This window comes from Eriocheir sinensis, chromosome 1 (assembly GCF_024679095.1).
Source record: "Eriocheir sinensis breed Jianghai 21 chromosome 1, ASM2467909v1, whole genome shotgun sequence".
Classification (NCBI taxonomy): Eukaryota; Metazoa; Arthropoda; class Malacostraca; order Decapoda; family Varunidae; genus Eriocheir; species Eriocheir sinensis.
This window is the reverse complement of record NC_066509.1, coordinates 33,517,240-33,540,801: the sequence shown is the minus strand read 5'-3', so window position 1 is coordinate 33,540,801 and position 23,562 is coordinate 33,517,240.

The following is a 23,562-nucleotide window of genomic DNA, read 5'->3' as shown; positions in this document are numbered from 1 at the left end:
ACAAATTTACATTGTTTTATATGTATTTTGCATATCTATTTCAATACAAATTTACCTTATTGTTTGTGTTTTTTTATATATATATTTTAATTCAAATTTTTTTTTTTATGTGTATTTTGGTATATATTTTTATAAATAAAAAAAAGCGTTATTTTATGGGTATTTTGCCTCATTATTTTCATACAAATATACATTATTTTATTAATATTCTGTGTATTTATTTTGATGCGATTTTACATTATTCTATTTGTGTTTTGTATATATTTTTTTTATACAAATTTGCGTTATTTTAAGTGTATTTGTCTATGTCTTTTCATTCAAATTTACATTATTTTATGTGTATTTTGTATATGTATTTCAATACAAATCTACCTAATTTTATGTGTATTTTGTATATTTATTTTCATACAAATTTAAAATATTTTTGTGTATTTTAGAATATAGTTTGATACAAATTTAGGTTATTTTATGTGTATTTTGTATATCTATTTCATACAAATACACATTCTTTTATTGATATTTTGTTTATTTATTTTGACGCGAATTTACAGTATTTAATGTGTATTTTGTATATATTTTTATAGGTATTTACATCATTTCATGTGTATTTTGTATATATATTCCTATAGAAATCAACGTTATTTTATGTGTATTCGAATATATATTTTGAAACAAATTTACACTATTTTATGTGTATTTTGCTTTTTTTTTCAATACAAACTTACCTTATTGTATGTGCATTTTGTATTTTAATTTTAACACATATTTAATTATTCTATGTGAATTTTTGTATATGTATTTAAAAAAAAAAAGCTTTATTTTATAGGTATTTTGCATCTTTATTTTCATACAAATTTAAATTATTTTATTGATATTCTGCGAACTTATTTTGATACGATTTTACATTATTCTATGTATAACAAAAATAAATACAGAATACACAAAAATAGATATGCAAAATACATATAAACAATGTAAATGTGTTTCAAAATATATATACGAATACACATGAAATAAGGTAGATTTCTATAAAAATATATATACAAAATACACATAAAATTAAGTAAAACGTATAAAAAATGTATACAAAATACACTTAAAATAATGTAAATTAGTATCAAATTAAATAAACAAAATACCAATAAAAGAATGTGTATTTGTATAAATATATATATATATATATATATATATATATATATATATATATATATATATCTATATATATTTATATATATATATATATATATATATATATATATATATATATATATATATATACATTAAATTATATGAATTTGTTTAAAACTATACAAAATACACATAAAATGATGTAAATTCGTATAGAAATATATATACAAAATACACATTAAATTATGTAAACTTGCGTCAAAATAAATAAACAAAATATAAATAAAAGAATGTGTATTTGTATGAAAATAGATATACAAAATACACATAAAATAACCTAAATTTGTATCAAACTATATACAAAAATACACAAAATAATTAAAATTTGTATGAAAAAAAAAAAAAAAATACATATAAAATTAGGTAAATTTGTATTGAAATACATACACAAAATACACATAAAATAATGTAAATTTGAATGAAAATACATAAACAAATACACTTAAAATAACGTAGATTTGTATAAAAAAAAATGTACAAAACACAAATAGAATAATGTAAAATCGTATCAAAATAAATACACAGAATATTAATAAAATAATGTAAATTTGTATGAAAATAAAGAAGCAAAATACCCATAAAATAACGCATTTTTTATTTATAAAAATATATATACCAAAATACACATAAAAAAATTAAATTTGTGTTAAAATAAATATACAAAAAATACATACAATAAGGTAAATTTGTATTGAAATAGATATGCAAAATACATATAAAACAATGTAAATTTGTTTCAAAATATATATACGAATACACATAAAATAACGTAGATTTCTATAAAAATATATATACAAAATACACATAAAATGAAGTAAATACGTATAAAAAAATGTATACAAAATACACATAAAATAATGTAAATTCGTATCAAAATAAATAAACAAAATACCAATAAAAGAATGTGAATTTGTATAAATATAAATATACAAAATACACATAAAATAACGTAAATTTATATAAAACTATATACAAAAATACACAGAAGTAATTAAATTCGTATGAAAATAGATATACAAAATACAGATAAAATAAGCTAAATTTGAATTGAAATGTATATACAAAATACATAAAATAATGTAAATTTGTATCCAAATATTTATAAAAATACATATAATAACGTAAATTTGTTTAAAAATATATAAACAAAATACACAATAAGTAATGTAAATACGTATAAAAAATATGTACAAAATACACATATAATCATTTAATTCGTATCAAACTAAATAAACAAAATATCAATAAAATAATGTAAATTTGTATTAGAAAACTTATACAAATACATATAAAATAACGCTAATTTCTATAAAAATATACGTCCAAAAATGAGCGTAAAATAAAGTAACCATGGATAAAAATATATATACAAAACACACATTAAATAATGTAAATGCGTACATAAAATAACATAAATTTGTATAAAACTATATACAAAAATACACAAAAATAATTTAAATTTGTATTAAAAGAAATATAGAAAATACACATAAAATTAGGTTAATTTGTATTGAAATACATATACAAAATACACATAAAATAATGTAAATTTGAAAGAAAATATATAAACAAATTCACATATAATAACGTAAATTTGTATGAAATATATATATCTATTTCTGTTTATTCTGAATTTATTTTTGTTATACATAGAATAATGTAAAATCGTATCAAAATAGGTACACAGAATATCAATATAATAATTTAAATTTGTATGAAAATAAAGATGCAAAATACCCATAAGATAATGCATACTTTTTTTAAAAATACATATACAAAAATACACATAGAATAATTAAATTTGTATTAAAATTAATATACAAAATGCACACATACAATAAGATAAATTTGTATTGAAAAAAAAAACGCAAAATACAAATAAAACTGTAAATTTGTTTCAAAATATATATACGAATACACATAAAATAACGTAGATTTCTATAGAAATATATATACAAAATACACTTGAAACTACGTAAATACGTATAAAAATATATATATAAAATACATATTAAGTAATGTAAATTCGTGACAAAATAAATAAACAAAATATCATAAAAAGAATGTGTATTTGTATGAAAATAAATAATAGATAATAAATTTGTATGTAATATATATGCAAGATACACATTAAATAATGTAAATATGTTTAAAAAAAATATATACAAAAAAAAACAAATAGAATAATGTAAAATCGTATCAAAATAAATACACTGAATATTAATAAAATAATGTAAATTTGTATGAAAATAAAGATGCAAAATTCCCATCAAATAGCGCATTTCTTATAAAAATATATATACCAAAATACACATAAAATATTTAAATTTGTATTGAAATAAATATACAAAATGCACATACAATAAGGTAAACTTCTGTTGAAAGAGATATGCAAAAATACATATAAAAAATTGTAAATTTGTTTCAAAATATATATACGAATACACACAAAATAGCGTAGATTTCTATAAAAATATATATACAAAATACACATAAAATTAGGTAAATACGTATAAAAAAATGTAAACAAAATACACATAAAATAATATAAATTCGAAACAAAATAAATAAACAAAATACTGATAAAAGAATGTGTATTTGTTCTGTGTATTTTTCTATATAGTTTTATACAAATTTACGATATTTTATGTGTATTTTGTATATTTATATTTATACAAATTCACATTCTTTTACTGGTATTTTGTTTATTTATTTTGATACGATTTTTATGTGTATTTTGTATTCTTTTTTTAATACGTATTTACTTCATTTTATGTGTATTTTGTATATATTTTTATAGAAATCAACGTTATTTTATGTGTATTCGTATATATATTTTGAAACAAATTTACATTGTTTTATATGCATTTTGCATATCTATTTCAATACAAATTTACCTTACAGTATATGCATTTTTTATATTTATTTTAATACAAATTTTAATATTTTATGTGTATTTTGGTATATATATTTTTATAAAAAATGCGTTATTTAATGGCTGTTTTGCATCTTTATTTTCATACAAATTTACATTATTTAATTAATATTCTATGTATTTATTTTGGTATGATTTTACATTATTCTATTTGTGTTTTGTATATATTTTTTTATACATATTTACATTATTTAATTAGTATTTTGTATATATTTGATACAAATTTACGTTATTTTAAGTGTATATGTTTGCATATTTTCATTCAAATTTCCATTATTTTATGTGTATTTTGTATATGTATTTCAATACAAATTTACCTAATTTTATGTGTATTTTGTATATTTATTTTCATACAAATTTAAATTATTTTTGTGTATTTTTGTATATAGTTTTATACAAACTTAGGTTATTTTATGAGTATTTTGTATATCTATTTTCATACAAATACACATTCTTTTATTGATATTTTGTTTATTTATTTTGACGAGAATTTAAATTATTTAATGTGTATTTTGTATATATATATTTTTATACGTATTTACATCATTTCATGTGTATTTTGTATATATATTTCTATAGAAATCTACGTTATTTTATGTGTATTCGTATATATATTTTTAAACAAATTTACGCTTTAATGTGCATTTTGTATATTTTTTCAATACAAATTTACCTTATTGTACGTGTATTTTGTATATTAATTTTAATACAAATTTAATTATTCTATGTGTATTATTGTATATGTATTTTTTTAAAAATATGCTTTATTTTATTGGTATTTTGCATCTTTATTTTCATACAAAATTACATTATTTTATTGATATTCTGTGTATTTATTTTGATACGATTTTACATTATTCTATGTGTATTTTGTATATATTTTTCATTTAATTTAGCTTATTTTATGTGTATTTTGTATATCTATTTATTTTAATACAAAATCAAATATTTTATGTTTTTTCGTATATATATTTTTATAAAAAATGCGCTATTTTATGGGTATTTTGCATCTTAATTTTCATACAAATTTACATTATATTATTAATATTTTCTGTATTTATTTTGATACGATTTTACATTATTTTATTTGCGTTTAGTATATATTTTTTTATACATATTTACATAATTTAATGTGTTTTTTGTATATATATTTGATACAAATTTACGTTATTTTAAGTCTATATGTTTATATATTTTCATTCAAATTTACATTATTTTATGTGTATTTTGTATATGTATTTCAATACAAATTTACCTAATTTTATATGTTTTTTGTATATTTATTTTCATACAAGTTTAAATTATTTTTGTGTATTTTTGTTTATAGTTTTATTCAAATTTAGGTTATTTTATGTGTATTTTGTATATCTATTTTCATTCAAATACACATTCTTTTCATGATATTTTGTTTATTTATTTTGACACGAATTAACATTATTGAATGTGTATTTTGTATATATATTTTTATACGTATTTACATTATTTCAAGTGTATATTGTATATATATTTAAATAGAAATCTACGTTATTTTATGTGTATTCGTATATATATTTTGAAACAAATTTACATTGTTTTATGTGTATTTTGCATATTTTTTCCAAACAAATTTACCTTATTGTATGTGCATTTTGTATATTAATTTTAATACAAATTTGTTTAATCTATGTGTATTTTTGTATATGTATTTTTTATAAAAATATGCTTTATTTTATGGGAATTTTTCATCTTTATTTTCATACAAATTTACATTATTTTATTGATATTCTTTGTGTTTTTTTTAATATTATTTTACATTATTCTATGTGTATTTTGTATATATATTTTATATAAAATGTTTTTGTTTTCATTTCATACAAATCTACATTATTTTATGTATTTTATAAGGTAAATTTGTATTGAAAGAATATGCAAAATACACATAAAAAAATGTAAATTTGTTTCAAAATATATATACGAATACACATAAAATAACGTAGATTTCTATAAAAATATATATACAAAATACACATAAAATTTAGTAAATACGTTTAAGAAAATGTAAACAAAAACCACTTAAAATAATGTAAATTCGAATCAAAATAAATAAACAAAATACCAATAAAAGAATGTGTTTTTGTATAAATATAAATGTACAAAATACACATACAAAATAAACATAAAATAAGGTAAATTTGTAATGAAATATATGTACAAAATACACATAAAATAATGTAAATTTATATGAAAATATATATACAAATACACATAAAATACCATGAATTTGTATAAAATTATATATTCAAAATAAATATTAAATAATGTAAATGCGTATAAAAATATATATACAAAGTACATATAAAATAATGTAAATTCGTATCAATATAAATCAACAAAATACCAATAAAATAATATATATTTGAATGAAAATAGATTTACAAAATACACATAACATAACTAATATTTGTATTAAAATATATATAAACAAAAATACATAAAAATAATTTGAGTTTGTATGAAAATAGATATTCAAAATACATATAAAACTAGGTAAATTTCTTTTGAAATATATATACAAAATACCCATAAAATATTGTAAATTTCCGTCAAAATATATATACAAATACACATAAAATAACTTAAATAACGTAAATATGTATCAAATATATATACAAAAAACACATTAAATAATGTAAATATGTATAAAAAAATATATACAAAACATAAATAAAATAATGTAAAATCGTATCAAAATAAATACAGAAAATATTAATAAAATAATGTAAATTTGTATGAAAATTAAGATGCAAAATACCCATAAAATAACGCATTTTTTATAAAAATATATATACGAAAAACATAAAATATATGATTTTGTAGTAAAATAAATAGATATACATTCTTTTATTGGTATTTTGTTTATTTATTTCGTTTCGAATTTACATTATTTTATGTGTATTTTGTTTCCATTTTTTTATACGTATTTACTTAATTTTATGTGTATTTTGTATATATATTTTTATAGAAATCTACGTTATTTTATGTGTATTCGTATATATATTTTGAAACAAATTTACATTGTTTTATATGTATTTTTGCATATTTCTTTCAATAGAAGTTTACCTTATTGTATGTGCATTTTGTATATTTATTTCAATACAAATTTAAATATTTTATGTGTATTTTGGTATATATATTTTTATAAGAAATGCGCTATTTGATGGGAATTTTGCATCTTTATTTTCATACAAATTTACATTATTTTATTAATATTCGGTGTATTTATTTTGATACGATTTTACTTTATTCTATTTGTTTTTTGTATATATTTTTTTTATACATATTTACATTATTTAAATGTATCTTGCATATATATTACATACAAATTTATTATCTATTATTTATTTTCATACAAATACACATTCTTTTCATGATATTTTGTTTATTTATTTTGTCACGAATTTACATTACTTAATATGTATTTTATATATATATTTTTATACGTATTTACATAATTTCATGTGTATTTTGTTTATATATTTCTATAGAAATCTACGTTATTTTATGTGTATTCGTATATATATTTTGTAACAAATTTACACTGTTTTATTTGTATTTTGCGATTTTTTTCAAAACAAATTTACCTTATTGTATGTGTGCATTTTGTATGTTAATTTTAATACAAATTTAATTATTCTATGTGTATTCTTTATCTTATGGGTATTTTGCATCTTTATTTTCATACAAATTTAAATTATTTTATTGATATTCTGTGTACTTATTTTGATACGATTTTACATTATTCTATGTATAACAAAAATAAATACATACACAAAAATAGATATGCAAAATACATATAAACAATGTAAATTTGTTTCAAAATATATATACGAATACATATGAAATAAGGTAGATTTCTATAAAAATATATATACAAAATACAAATAAAATTAAGTAAATACGTATAAAAAATGTATACAAATTACACATAAAATAATGTAAATTAGTATCAAAATAAATAAACAAAATACCAATAAAAGAATGTGTATTTGTATAAATATATATATACAAAATACACATTAAATAATATAAATTTGTTTAAAACTATACAAAATACACATGAAATGATGTAAATACGTATAAAAATATATATACAAAATACACATTAAATAATGTAAATTCGCGTCAGAATAAATAAACAAAATATCAATAAAAGAATGTGTATTTGTATGAAAATACATATACAAAATACACATAAAATAACCTAAATTTGTATCAAACTATATACAAAAATACACAAAAAATTTTAAAATTTGTATGAAAATAAATATACAAAATACACATAAAATTCGGTAAATTTGTATTGAATCAAAAAATTTGTATTAAAATTAATATACAAAATGCACACATACAATAAGGTAAATTTGTATTGAAAAAAAAAACGCAAAATACAAATAAAACAGTGTAAATTTGTTTCAAAATATATATACGAATACACATAAAATAACGTAGATTTCTCTAGAAATATATCAACAAAATACACATGAAATTATGTAAATACGTATAAAAATATATATATATATATATATATATATATATATATATATATATATATATATATATATATATATATATATATGTATATATATATATATATATATACATATATATATAAAATACATATTAAGTAATGTAAATTCGTGACAAAATAAATAAACAAAATATCATGAAAAGAATGTGTATTTGTATGAAAATAAATAATAGATAATAAATTTGTATGTAATATATATGCAAGATACATTTAAATAATGTAAATATGTATAAAAAAAATATATACAAAAAACAAATAGAATAAAGTAAAATCGTATCAAAATAAATACACCGAATATTAATAAAATAATGTAAATTTGTATGAAAATAAAGATGCAAAATTCCTATCAAATAGCGCATTTCTTATACACAAAATACACATAAAATAATGTAAATTTGAATGAAAATACATAAACAAATACACTTAAAATAACGTAAATTTGTATCAAAAAATTTGTACAAAACACAAATAGAATAATGTAAAATCGTATCAAAATAAATACACAGAATATTAATAAAATAATGTAAATTTGTATGAAAATAAAGAAGCAAAATACCCATAAAATAACGCATTTTTTTATTTATAAAAATATATATACCAAAATACATATAAAAAATTAAATTTGTATTAAAATAAATATACAAAAAACACATACAATAAGGTAAATTTGTATTGAAATAGATATGCAAAATACATATAAAACAATGTAAATTTGTTTCAAAATATATATACGAATACACATAAAATAACGTAGATTTCTATAAAAATATATATATAAAATACACAGAAAATGAAGTAAATACGTATAAAAAAATGTATACAAAATACACATAAAATAATGTAAATTCGTATCAAAATAAATAAACAAAATACCAATAAAAGAATGTGTATTTGTATGAATATAAATATACAAAATACACATAAAATAACGTAAATTTATATAAAACTATATACAAAAATACACAGAAGTAATTAAATTTGTATGAAAATATATACAAAATACACACGAAATAAGCTAAATTTGAATTGAAATATATATACAAAATACATGAAATAAAGTAAATTTGTATCAAAATATTTATACAAATACACATATAATAACGTAAATTTATATGAAAATATATAAACAAAATACACATTAAATAATGTAAATACGTATAAAAAAATATGTACAAAATACACATATAATCATGTAATTCGTATCAAAATAAATAAACAAAATACCAATAAAATAATATAAATTTGTATGAGTAAACGTGTATGTTGCATATTTTTTCAATACAAATTTACCTTATTATATTCGCATTTTGTATTAATTTTAATACAAATTTAATTATTCGATGTGTATTTTTGTATCTGTATTTTTATAAACATATGCTTTATTTTTTGGGTATTTTGCATCTTTATTTTCATACAAATTTACATTATTTTATTGATATTCTGCTCATTCATTTTGATACGAATTGACATTATTCTATGTGTATTTTGTATATATTTTTCATACAAATTTACGTTATTTTATGTTTAAAAATATGTACAAAATACACATATAATCATGTAATTCGTATCAAAATAAATAAACAAAATACCAATAAAATAATATAAATTTGTATGAGTAAACGTGTATGTTGCATATTTTTTCAATACAAATTTACCTTATTATATACGCATTTTGTGTATTAATTTTAATACAAATTTACTTATTCGATGTGTATTTTTGTATCTGTATTTTTATAAACATATGCTTTATTTTTTGGGTATTTTGCATCTTTATTTTCATACAAATTTACATTATTTTATTGATATTCTGCTCATTCATTTTGATAAGAATTGACATTATTCTATGTATATTTTGTATATATTTTTCATACAAATTTACGTTATTTTATGTGTATTTGTTTATATATTTTGACACAAATTTACAATATTTTATGGGTATTTTGTATATACATTTCAAAAGAAATTTACCTAGTTTTATGTGTATTTTGTATATTTATTTTCATACAAACTCAAATTATTTCTATGTTTTTTGTATATATTTTAATACAAATTTTAGTTATGTTATGTGTATTTTGTAAATCTATTTTCATTCAAATATATATTATTTTATTGGTGTTTTGTTGATTTATATTGATACGAATTTACATTATTTTATATGTACTTTGTAAATATATTTTTATACGCTTTTACATTATTTAATATTTATTTTGAATATATATTTTTATACAAATTCATGGTATTTTATGTGTATTTGTATATATATTTTTATATAAATACACATTATTTTATGTGTATTTTGTACATATATTTTTTTACAAATCTACCTTATTTTATGTTTATTTTGTATGTGTATTTTGTATATTTATATTTATCCAAATACACATTCTTTTATTGGTATTTTGTTTATTTATTTTAATTCGAATTTACATTATTTTATGTGTATTTTTTATATATTTTTTTATACGTATTTACTTAATTTTAAGTGTATTTTGTATATATATTTTTATAGAAATTACGTTTTTTTATTTGTATTCGTATATATATTTTGAAACAAATTTACATTGTTTTATATGTATTTTTGCATATCTCTTTCAATACAAATTTACCTTATTTTATGTGCATTTTATATATTTATTTCAATGCAAATTTAAATATTTTATGTTTATTTTGGTATATATATTTTTATAAGATTACGAAAATTTGAATAAAAATATATTCAAAAAAACAAAAAAAAATTTCAATTTGTATGAAAATAGATATACAAAATACACATATAATTAGTTAAATTTGTATTTAAATACATGTACAAAATACACATAAAATAATGTAAATTTGTATGAAATGAAAACAAATTCACATAAAATTCGCGTCAAAATAAATAAACAAAATATCAATAAAAGAATGTATTTGTATGAAAATAGATATACAAAATACACATAAAATAACCTAAATTTGTTTCAAACTATATACAAAAATACACAAAAATATTTTAAATTTGTATGAAAATAAATATACAAAATACACATAAAATTAGGTAAATTTGTATTGAAATACATACACAAAATACACATAAAATAATGTAAATTTGAATGAAAATACAAAAACAAATACACTTAAAATAACGTAAATTTGTATAAAAAAATATGTACAAAACACAAATAGAATAATGTAAAATCGTATCAAAATAAATACACAGATTATTAATAAAATAATGTAAATTTGTATGAAAATAAAGAAGCAAAATACCCATAAAATAACGCATTTTTTTTATTTATAAAAATATACATACCAAAATACACATCAAAAAATTAAATTTGTATTAAAATAAATATACAAAAAACACATTCGATAAGGTAAATTTGTATTGAAATAGATATGCAAAATACATATAAAACAATGTAAATTTGTTTCAAAATATATATACGAATACACATAAAATAACGTAGATTTCTATAAAAATATATATACAAAATACACATAAAATGAAGTAAATACGTATAAAAAAATGTATACAAAAAACACATAAAATAATGTAAATTCGTATCAAAATAAATAAACAAATACCAATAAAAGAATGTGTATTTGTATAAATATAAATATACAAAATACACATAAAATAACGTAAATTTATATAAAACTATATACAAAAATACACAGAAGTAATTAAATTTGTATGAAAATATATACAAAATACACGCAAAATAAGCTAAATTTGAATTGAATTATATATACAAAATACATGAAATAAAGTAAATTTGTATCAAAATATTTATACAAATACACATATAATAACGTAGATTTGTATGAAAATATATAAACAAAATACACATTAAATAATGTAAATACGTATAAAAAATATGTACAAAATACACATATAATCATGTAATTCGTATCAAAATAAAAAAACAAAATACCAATAAAATAATATAAATTTGTATGAGTAAACGTGTATGTTGCATATTTTTTCAATACAAATTTACCTTATTACATACGCATTTTGTATATTAATTTTAATACAAATTTAATGATTCGATGTGTATTTTTGTAAAAATAAACAAAATACACACAAAATAAGCTAAATTTGAATTGAAATATATATACAAAATACACATATTTTGAATATCTATTTTCAAGCAAATTTAAATTATTTTTGTGTATTTTTGTATATATTTATTTTTGTTATACATAGAATAATGTTAAATCGTATCAAAATAAGTACACAGAATATCAATAAAATAATTTAAATTTGTATGAAAATGAAGATGCAAAATACCCATAAGATAAAGCATATTTTTTTTTTAAATACATATACAAAAATACACATAGAATAATTAAATTTGTATTAAAATTAATATACATAATGCACACATACAAAAAGGTAAATTTGTATTGAAAAAAAACGCAAAATACAAATAAAAATGTAAATTTGTTTCAAAATGTATATACGAATACACATAAAATAACGAGTATATTGTATATCTATTTTCATACAAATACACATTCTTTTATTGATATTTTGTTTATTTATTTTGACGCAAATTTACATTATTTAATGTTTATTTTATATATATATATATATATATATATATATATATATATATATATATATATATATATATATATATATATATATATATATATATATATATATATATATATATATATATATCTATATATACATCATTTGATGTGTATTTTGTATATATATTTCTATAGAAATCTACGTTGATTTATGAGTATTAGTATATAGATTTTGAAATAAATTTACACTGTTTTATGTGTATTTTGCATATTTTTTCAATACAAATTTACCTTATTGTATATGCATTTTGTATATTAATTTTAATACAAATTTAATTATGCTATGTGCATTTTTGTATATGTATTTTTTATAAAAATATGCTTTATTTTATGGGTATTTTGCATTTTTATTTTCATACAAATTTACATTATTTTATTTATATTCTGTTTATTTTTTTTAAACAATTTTACATTATTCCATGTGTATTTTGTATATCTATATTTATACGTATTTACTTAATTTTATGTGTATTTTGTATATATATTTCTATAGAAATCTACGTTATTTTATATGTATTCGTATATATATTTTGAAACAAATTTACATTGTTTTATATGTATTTTTTTGCATATCTCTTTCAATACAAGTTTACCTTATTGTATGTGCATTTTGTATATTTATTTCAATACAAATTTAAATATTTTATGTGTATTTTGGTATATATATTTTTATAAGAAATGCGATATTTGATGGGAATTTTGCATCTTTATTTTCATACAAATTTACATTATTTTATTAATATTCGGTGTATTTATTTTGTTACGATTTCACATTATTCTATTTGTTTTTTGTATATATATTTTTTTTTACATATTTACATTATTTAAAGTGTATCTTGCATATATATTTCATACAAATTTATTAACTATTATTTATTTTCATGCAAATACACATTCTTTTCATGATATTTTGTTTATTTATTTTGACACGAATTTACCTAGATATGTATTTTGTATATATATTTTTATACGTATTTACATAATTACATGTGTATTTTGTATATTTATTTCTATAGAAATCTACGTTATTTTATGTGTATTCGTATATATATTTTGAGACAAATTAACTTTGTTTTATATATATTTTTGAATATGTCTTTCAATACATATTTACCTTACTGTATATGCATTTTGAATATTTATTTCAATACAAATTTAAATATTTTATGTGTATTTTGGTATATATATTTTTTAAAAAAATGCTCTATTTTATGGGAGTTTTGCATCTTTCTTTTCATACAAATTTACATTATTTTATTGATATTCTGTGTATTTATATTGATAGGATTTTACATTATTCTATTTCTTTTTTGTATATATTTTTTTATACACATTTATATTATTTAATGTGTATCTTGCATATATATTTTATACAAATTTACGTTATTTTAAGTGTATTTGTTTATATATTTTCATTCAAATTTACATTATGTGTATTTTGTGTATTTATTTCAATACATATTTACCGAATTTTACGTGTATTTTGTATATTTCTTTTCATATAAATTTTAAATTTTTTTGTGTATTTTTGTATATAGTTTTATACAAATTTAGTTTATTTTATGTACGCATTTACATTATTTAATGTGTGTTTTGTACATATATTTTTATGCAAATTTACTTTATTTTATGTGCATTTTTGTACATATATTTTTTTAGAAATTTGCGTTATTTTATGTGTATTTGTATATGTTATCTCATACAAATTTACATTATTTTATTGCTTTTTTGTTTATTTATTTTGATACGAATGAAAATAGATATACAAAATATTCATAAAATAAACTAAATTTGTATTAAAATATATATACAAAATACATAAAATAATGTAAATTTGTATCAAAATATTTTAACAGATGCGCATAAAATAACGTAAATTTGTTTTAAAATATACAAAATACACATTAAATAATGTAAATATGTATAAAAAAATATATACAAAACACAAATAGAATAATGTAAAATCGTATCAAAATAAATACACTGAATATTAATAAAACAATGTAAATTTGTATGAAAATAAAGATGCAAAATACCCAATAAATAACGCATTTTTTTATAAAAATATATATACCAAAATACACATGAAAAAATTAATTTGTATTAAAATAAATATACAAAATACACATACAATAAGGTAAATCTGTATTGAAATAGATATGTAAAATACATATAAAACAATGTAAATTTGTTTCAAAATATATATACGAATACACATAAAAAAACGTAGATTTGTATAAAAATATATATACAAAATACACATAAAATGAAGTAAATACGTATAAGAAAATGTATACAAAAAACACGTTAGGTTATGTGTATTTTGTAAATCTATTTTCATTTAAATATTCATTATTTTATTGGTATTTTGTTGATTTATATTGATACGAATTTACATTATTTTATATGTACTTTGTATATATAATTTTATACGCATTTACATTATTTAATATTTATTTTGAGTATATAACTTTATACAAATTCATGGTATTTTATGTGTATTTGTATATATATTTTCATATAAATTTACATTATTTTATGTGTATTTTGTACATATATTTCATTACAAATTTACCTTATTTTATGTTTATTTTGTATGTGTATGTGTAAATTCATAAATATAAATCAACAAAATACAAATAAAATAATATATATTTGAATGAAAATAGATTTACAAAATACACATAACATAGCTAAAATTTGTATTGAAATATATACAAAAATACATAAAAATAATTTGAGTTTGTATGAAAATAGATATTCAAATTACACATAAAACTAGGTAAATTTCTTTTGAAATATATATACAAAATACCCATAAAATATTGTAAATTTGTGTCAAAATATATAAACAAATACACATAAAATAATGTCAAATCGTATCAAAATGAATGAGCAGAATATCAATAAAATAACGTAAATTTGTATGAAAATAAAGATGCAAAATACCCATAAAATAAAGCATATTTTTATAAAAATACATATACAAAAATTCACATAGAATAATTAAATTTGTATTAAAATTAATATACAAAATGCATATACAATAAGGTAAATTTGTATTGAAAAAATATGCAAAATACACATAAAAGTGTAAATTTGTTTAAAAATCTATATACGAATACACATAATATAACGTAGATTTCTATATAAATATATATACAAAATACACAGGAAATGATGTAAATACGTATAAAAATATATATACAAAATACACATTAAATCATTTAAATTCTCGTCAAAATAAATAAACATAATATCAATAAAAGAATGTGTATTTGTATGAAAATAGATATACAAAATACTCATAAAATAACCAAAGTTTGTATAAAACTATATACAAAAATACACAAAAATAATTTAAATTTGTATGAAAATAAATATACAAAATACACATAAAATTAGGTAAATTTGTATTGAAATAAAGATACAAAATACACATAAAATAATGGAAGTTTGAATGAAAATGTATAAACATATACACTTAAAATAACGTAAATTTGTTTCAAATATATATACAAAATACTAATTAAATAATGTAAATATGTATAAAAAAATATATTCAAAACACAAATAGAATAATGTAAAATCGTATCAAAATAAATACACAGAATATTAATTAAATAATGTAAATTTGTATGAAAATAAAGATGCAAAATAGCCATAAAATTACGCATTTTTTATAAAAATATATATACCAAAATACACATAAAATATTAAAATTTGTATTAAAATAAATATAAAAAATGCACATACTGTAAGGTAAATTTGTATTGAAATAGATATGCAAAATACATATAAAACAATGTAAATTTGTTTCAAAATATATATACGAATACACATAAAATAACGTTGATTTCTATAAAAATATATACAAAATACACATAAAAATCATATCAAAATAAATAAACAAAATACTAGTAAAATAAAGTGTATTTGTATAAATATAAATATACAAAATTCACATAAAATATCGTAAATTTGTATAAAACTGTATACAAAAATACACAGAAGTTATTAAATTTGTATGAAAATATATATACAAATACAGCTAAAATAAGCTAAATTTGAATTGAAATGTACATACAAAATACATAAAATAATGTAAATCTGTATCAAAATATTTATACAAATACATATAATAACGTAGATTTGTTTAAAAATATATAAACAAAATACACATTAAGTAATGTAAATACGTATAAAAAATATGTACAAAATACACGTATAATAATGTAATTCGTATCAAAATAAATAAACAAAATAGCAATAAAATAATGTAAATTTGTATTAGAAAACATATACAAATAACGCAAATTTCTATAAAAATATATGTACAAAAATGCACATAAAATAAAGTAAATTAGCACAAAAATATATATACAAAACACACATTAAATAATGTAAATGCGTACATAAAATAACCTAAATTTGTATAAAACTATATACAAAAATACACAAAAATTTTAAAATTTATATGAAAAGAAATATACTAAATACACGTAAAATTCGGTAAATTTGTATTGAAATACATATACAAAATACACATAAAATAATGTAAATTTGAATGAAAATATATAAACAAATACACTTAAAATAACGTAAATTTGTATAAAATATATATGCAAGATATACATTAAATAATGTAAATGTGTATAAAAAAATATATACAAAAAAGAAATAGAATAATGTAAAATCGTATCAAAATAAATACACAGAATATCAATAAAATAATGTAAATTTGTATGAAAATAAAGATGCAAAATTCACAAAAATTATCGCATTTTTTATAAAAATATATATACCAAAATACACATAAAATATTTAAATTTGTATTGCAATAAATATTCAAAATGCATATACAGTAAGGTAAATTTGTATTGAAAGAGATATTCAAAAATACATATAAAACAATGTAAATTTTTTTCAAAATATATATACGAATACACTTTATTCGATATGTATTTTGTATATATATTTTTATACGTATTTGCATAATTTCATATGTATTTTGTATATATATTTCTATAGAAATCTACTTTATTTTAAGTGTATTCGTATATATATTTTGAAACAAATTTACATTGTTTTATATGTATTTTTGAATATCTCTTTCAATACAAATTTACCTTACTGTATATGCATTTTGTATATTTATTTCAATACAAATTTAAATATTTTATGTGTATTTTGGTATATATATTTTTATAAAAAATGCGATAATTTTTCTGAATTTTGCATCTTTATTTTCATACAAATTTACATTATTTTATTGATATTCTGTGTATTTATTTTGATACGATTTTACATTATTCTATTTGTTTTTTGTATATATTTTTAAACAAATACACTTAAAGTAACGTAAATTTGTATAAAATATATATAAAAAATACACATTAAATAATGTAACTATGTATAAAAGAATATATACAAAACACAAATAGAATAATATAAAATCGTATCAAAATAAATACACAGAATATTAATAAAATAATGTAAATTTGTATGAAAATTAAGATGCAAAATACCCATAAAATAACGCATTTTTTCTAAAAATATTTATACCAAGACACACATAAAATATTTGAATTTTTATTAAAATAAATATACAAAATGCACATACAATAAGGTAAATTTGTATTGAAATAGATATGCAAAATACATATAAAACCATGTAAATTTTTTTTTAAATATATATACGAATACACATAAAATAACGTAGATTTCTATGAAAATAAGTATACAAATTACGCATAAAATGAAGAAAATACGTATAAAAAAAGGTATACAAAATACACATAAAATAATGTAAACTTGTATCAAAATAAATAAACAAAATACTAATAAAAGAAAGTGTATTGTATATATATAAATTTACAAAATACAAATAAAATAACGTATATTTATATAAAACTATATGCAAAAATACACATAAGTAATTAAATTTGTGTGAAAATAGATATACAAAATACATGTGTATTTTGTATATTTATTTTCATACAAATTGAAATTATTTTTGTTTAATTTTTTATATATTTTCAAACAAATTTTCGTTATTTAATGTGTATTTTGTATATTTATTTTTTCTACAAATATACGTTCTTTTATCTGAATTTTGTTTATTGAATTTGTAACGAATTTACCTTATTTTGTATATCTATTTTCATACAAATTAAAATACTTCTGTGTATTTTTGAATATAGTTTTATATAAATTTACGTTATTTTATGTGAATTTTGTATATTTATATTTATACAAATACACATTCTTTTATTGGTATTTTGTATATTTATTTTGATACGAATTTACATTATTTTACGTATTTACTTCATTATATGTGTATTTTGTATATATATTTTTAAAGAAATCTACGTTATTTAATGTGTATTCGTATATATATTTTGAAACAAATTTACATTGTTTTATATGTATTTTGCATATCTATTTCAATACAAATTTACCTTATTGAATGTGTTTTTTGTATATTTATTATAATACAAATTTAATTTTTTGATGTGTATTTTGGTATATATATTTTTATAAATAAAAAAAATGCGTTATTTTATGGGTATTTTTATAAATATTTTGATACAAATCTACATTATTTTATGTATTTTGTATATACATTTCAATTCAAATTTAGCTTATTTTATCTGTATTTTGTATATCTATTTTCATACGAATTTAATTACTTCTGTGTATTTTTGTATATAGTTTTATACAAATTTACGTTATTTTATGTGTATTTTGTATATTTATTTATACAAATACACATTCTTTTTTTGGTATTTTGTTTATTTATTTTGATACGAATTTACATTATTTAATGTGTATTTTGTATACATTTTCTTATACGTATTTACTTCATTTTATGTGTATTTTGTATATATATTTTTATACAAATCTACGTTATTTTATGTGTATTTTATATATATTTTGAAACAAATTTACATTGTTTTATGTGTATTTTGCATATCTATTTCAATACAAATTTAAATATTTTATGTGTATTTTGGTATATATATTTTTATAAAAAATGCGCTATTTTATGGAAATTTTGCATCTTTCTTTTCATACAAATTTACATTATTTTATTGATATTCTGTGTATTTATATTGATAGGATTTTACATTATTCTATTTCTTTTTTGTATATATTTTTTTATACACATTTACATTATTTAATGTGTATCTTGCATATATATTTTATACAAATTTACGTTATTTTAAGTGTATTTGTTTATATATTTTCATTCAAATTTACATTATTTTATGTGTATGTTGTATATATATTTCAATACAAATTTACCTAATTTTATGTGTATTTTGTGTATTTCTTTTCATACAAATTTAAAAAAAAAAATTGTATTTTTGTATATAGTTTTATACAGATTTAGTTTATTTTATGTACGCATTTACATTATTTAATGTGTGTTTTGTATATATATTTCTATGCAAATTTACTTTATTTTATGTGCATTTTTGTACATATATTTTTTTAGAAATTTGCGTTATTTTATGTGTATTTGTATATGTTATCTCATACAAATTTACATTATTTGATTGCTATTTTGTTTATTTATTTTGATACGAATGAAAATAGATATACAATATATACATAAAATAAACTAAATTTGTATTAAAATATATATACAAAATACATAAAATAATGTAAATTTGTATCAAAATATTTTAACAGATGCGCATAAAATAACGTAAATTTGTTTTAAAATATACAAAATACACATTAAATAATGTAAATATGTATAAAAAAATAAATACAAAACACAAATAGAATAATGTAAAATCGTATCAAAATAAATACACTGAATATTAATAAAACAATGTAAATTTGTATGAAAATAAAGATGCAAAATACCCATTAAATAACGCTTTTTTTTTATAAAAATATATATACGAAAATACACACGAAAAAATTAATTTGTATTAAAATAAATATACAAAATACACATACAATAAGGTAAATCTGTATTGAAATAGATATGTAAAATACATATAAAAGAATGTAAATTTGTTTCAAAATATATATACGAATACACATAAAATAACGTAGATTTGTATAAAAATATATATACAAAATACACATAAAATGAAGTAAATACGTATAAGAAAATGTATACAAAATACACATAAAATAATGTAAATTCGTATCAAAAAAATTTAACAAAATACCAATAAAAGAATGTGTATTTGTATAAATATAAATATACAAAATACACATAAAATAACGTAAATTTGTATAAAACTATATACAAAAATACACAGAAGTAATTAAATTCGTATGAAAATAGATATACAAAATACAGATAAAATAAGCTAAATTTGAATTGAAATGTATATACAAAATACATAAAATAATGTAAATTTGTATCAAAATATTTATAAAAATACATATAATAACGTAAATTTGTTTAAAAATATATAAACAAAATACACATTAAGTAATGTAAATACGTATAAAAAATATGTACAAAATACACATATAATGTATTTCCTCCTGCCTACGACTTGAACTCTTGCAAGAGGAGGGTATCAGGACACCTCTCCTCCCGAAACTGACTTATCTTTCGGCCTCCTCTTTGGATTCTTTTTAGGAGCAGCGAGTAGCGGGCTTTTTCTTTTTATTAATGTTTACTTTTTTGTGCCCTTGAGCTGTCTCCTTTGCTGTAAAAAAAAAAAAAAAAAAAAAATCATGTAATTCGTATCAAACTAAATAAACAAAATAGCAATATAATAATGTAAATTTGTATGAGAAAACATATACAAATACATATAAAATAACGCTAATTTCCATAAAAATATATGTCCAAAAATGAACGTAAAATAAAGTAACTTTGGATAAAAATTATATAAACAAAACACACATTAAATAATGTAAATGCGTACATAAAATAACCTAAATTTGTATAAAACTATATACAAAAATACACAAAAATAATTTAAATTTGTATGAAAAGAAATATACAAAATACACATAAAAATAGGTTAATTTCTATTGAAATACATATACAAAATACACATAAAATAATGTAAATTTGAAAGAAAATATATAAACAAATACACATATAATAACGTAAATTTGTATGAAATATATACAAAATACATTAAATAATGTAAATATGTATAAAAAAAATATATACAAAACACAAATAGAATAATGTAAAATCGTATCAAAATATATACACAGAATATTAATAAAATAATGTAAATTTGTATGAAAATTAAGATGCAAAATACCTATAAAATAACGCATTTTTTATAAAATTATTGATACCAAAATACACATAAAATATTTGAATTTGTATCAAAATAAATATTCATACGAATACACATAAAATAAAGTAGATTTCTATAGAAATATATATACAAAATATATATGAAATTATGACAATATTTTATGGGTATTTTGTATATATATTTCAAAAGAAATTTACCTAGTTTTATGTGTATTTTGAATATCTATTTTCATTCAAACTCAAATTATTTGTATGTATTTTTGTATATATTTCAATACAAATTTTAGTTAGGTTATGTGTATTTTGTAAATCTTTTTTCATTCAAATATATATTATTTTATTGGTATTTTGTTGATTTATATTGATATATATATATATATATATATATATATATATATATATATATATATATATATATATATATATATATATATATATATATATATATATATATATATATATATATATATATATATATATATATATATATATATATATATATTTATACGCATTTACATTATTTAATATTTATTTTGAGTATATAATTTTATACAAATTCATGGTATTTTATGTGTATTTGTATATATATTTTCATATAAATTTACATTATTTTATGTGTATTTTGTACATATATTTAATTACAAATTTACCTTATTTTATGTTTATTTTGTATGTGTATTTTGTACATTTATATTTATACAAATTCACATTCTTTTTTTGGTATTTTGTTTATTTATTTTGTTTCGAATTTACATTATTTTATGTGTTTTTTGTTTACATTTTTTTATACGTATTTACTTAATTTTATGTGTATTTTGTATATATATTTTTATAGAAATCTACGTTATTTTATTTGTATTCGTACATATATTTTGAAACAAATTTACATTGTTTTATATGTACAATAAATTTGTATTGAATAGATATGCAAAATACATATAAAATAATGTAATTTGTTTCAAAATATAAATTTAAATATACAAAATAATACATATAAATAACGTAAATTTATATAAAACTATATACAAAATACAC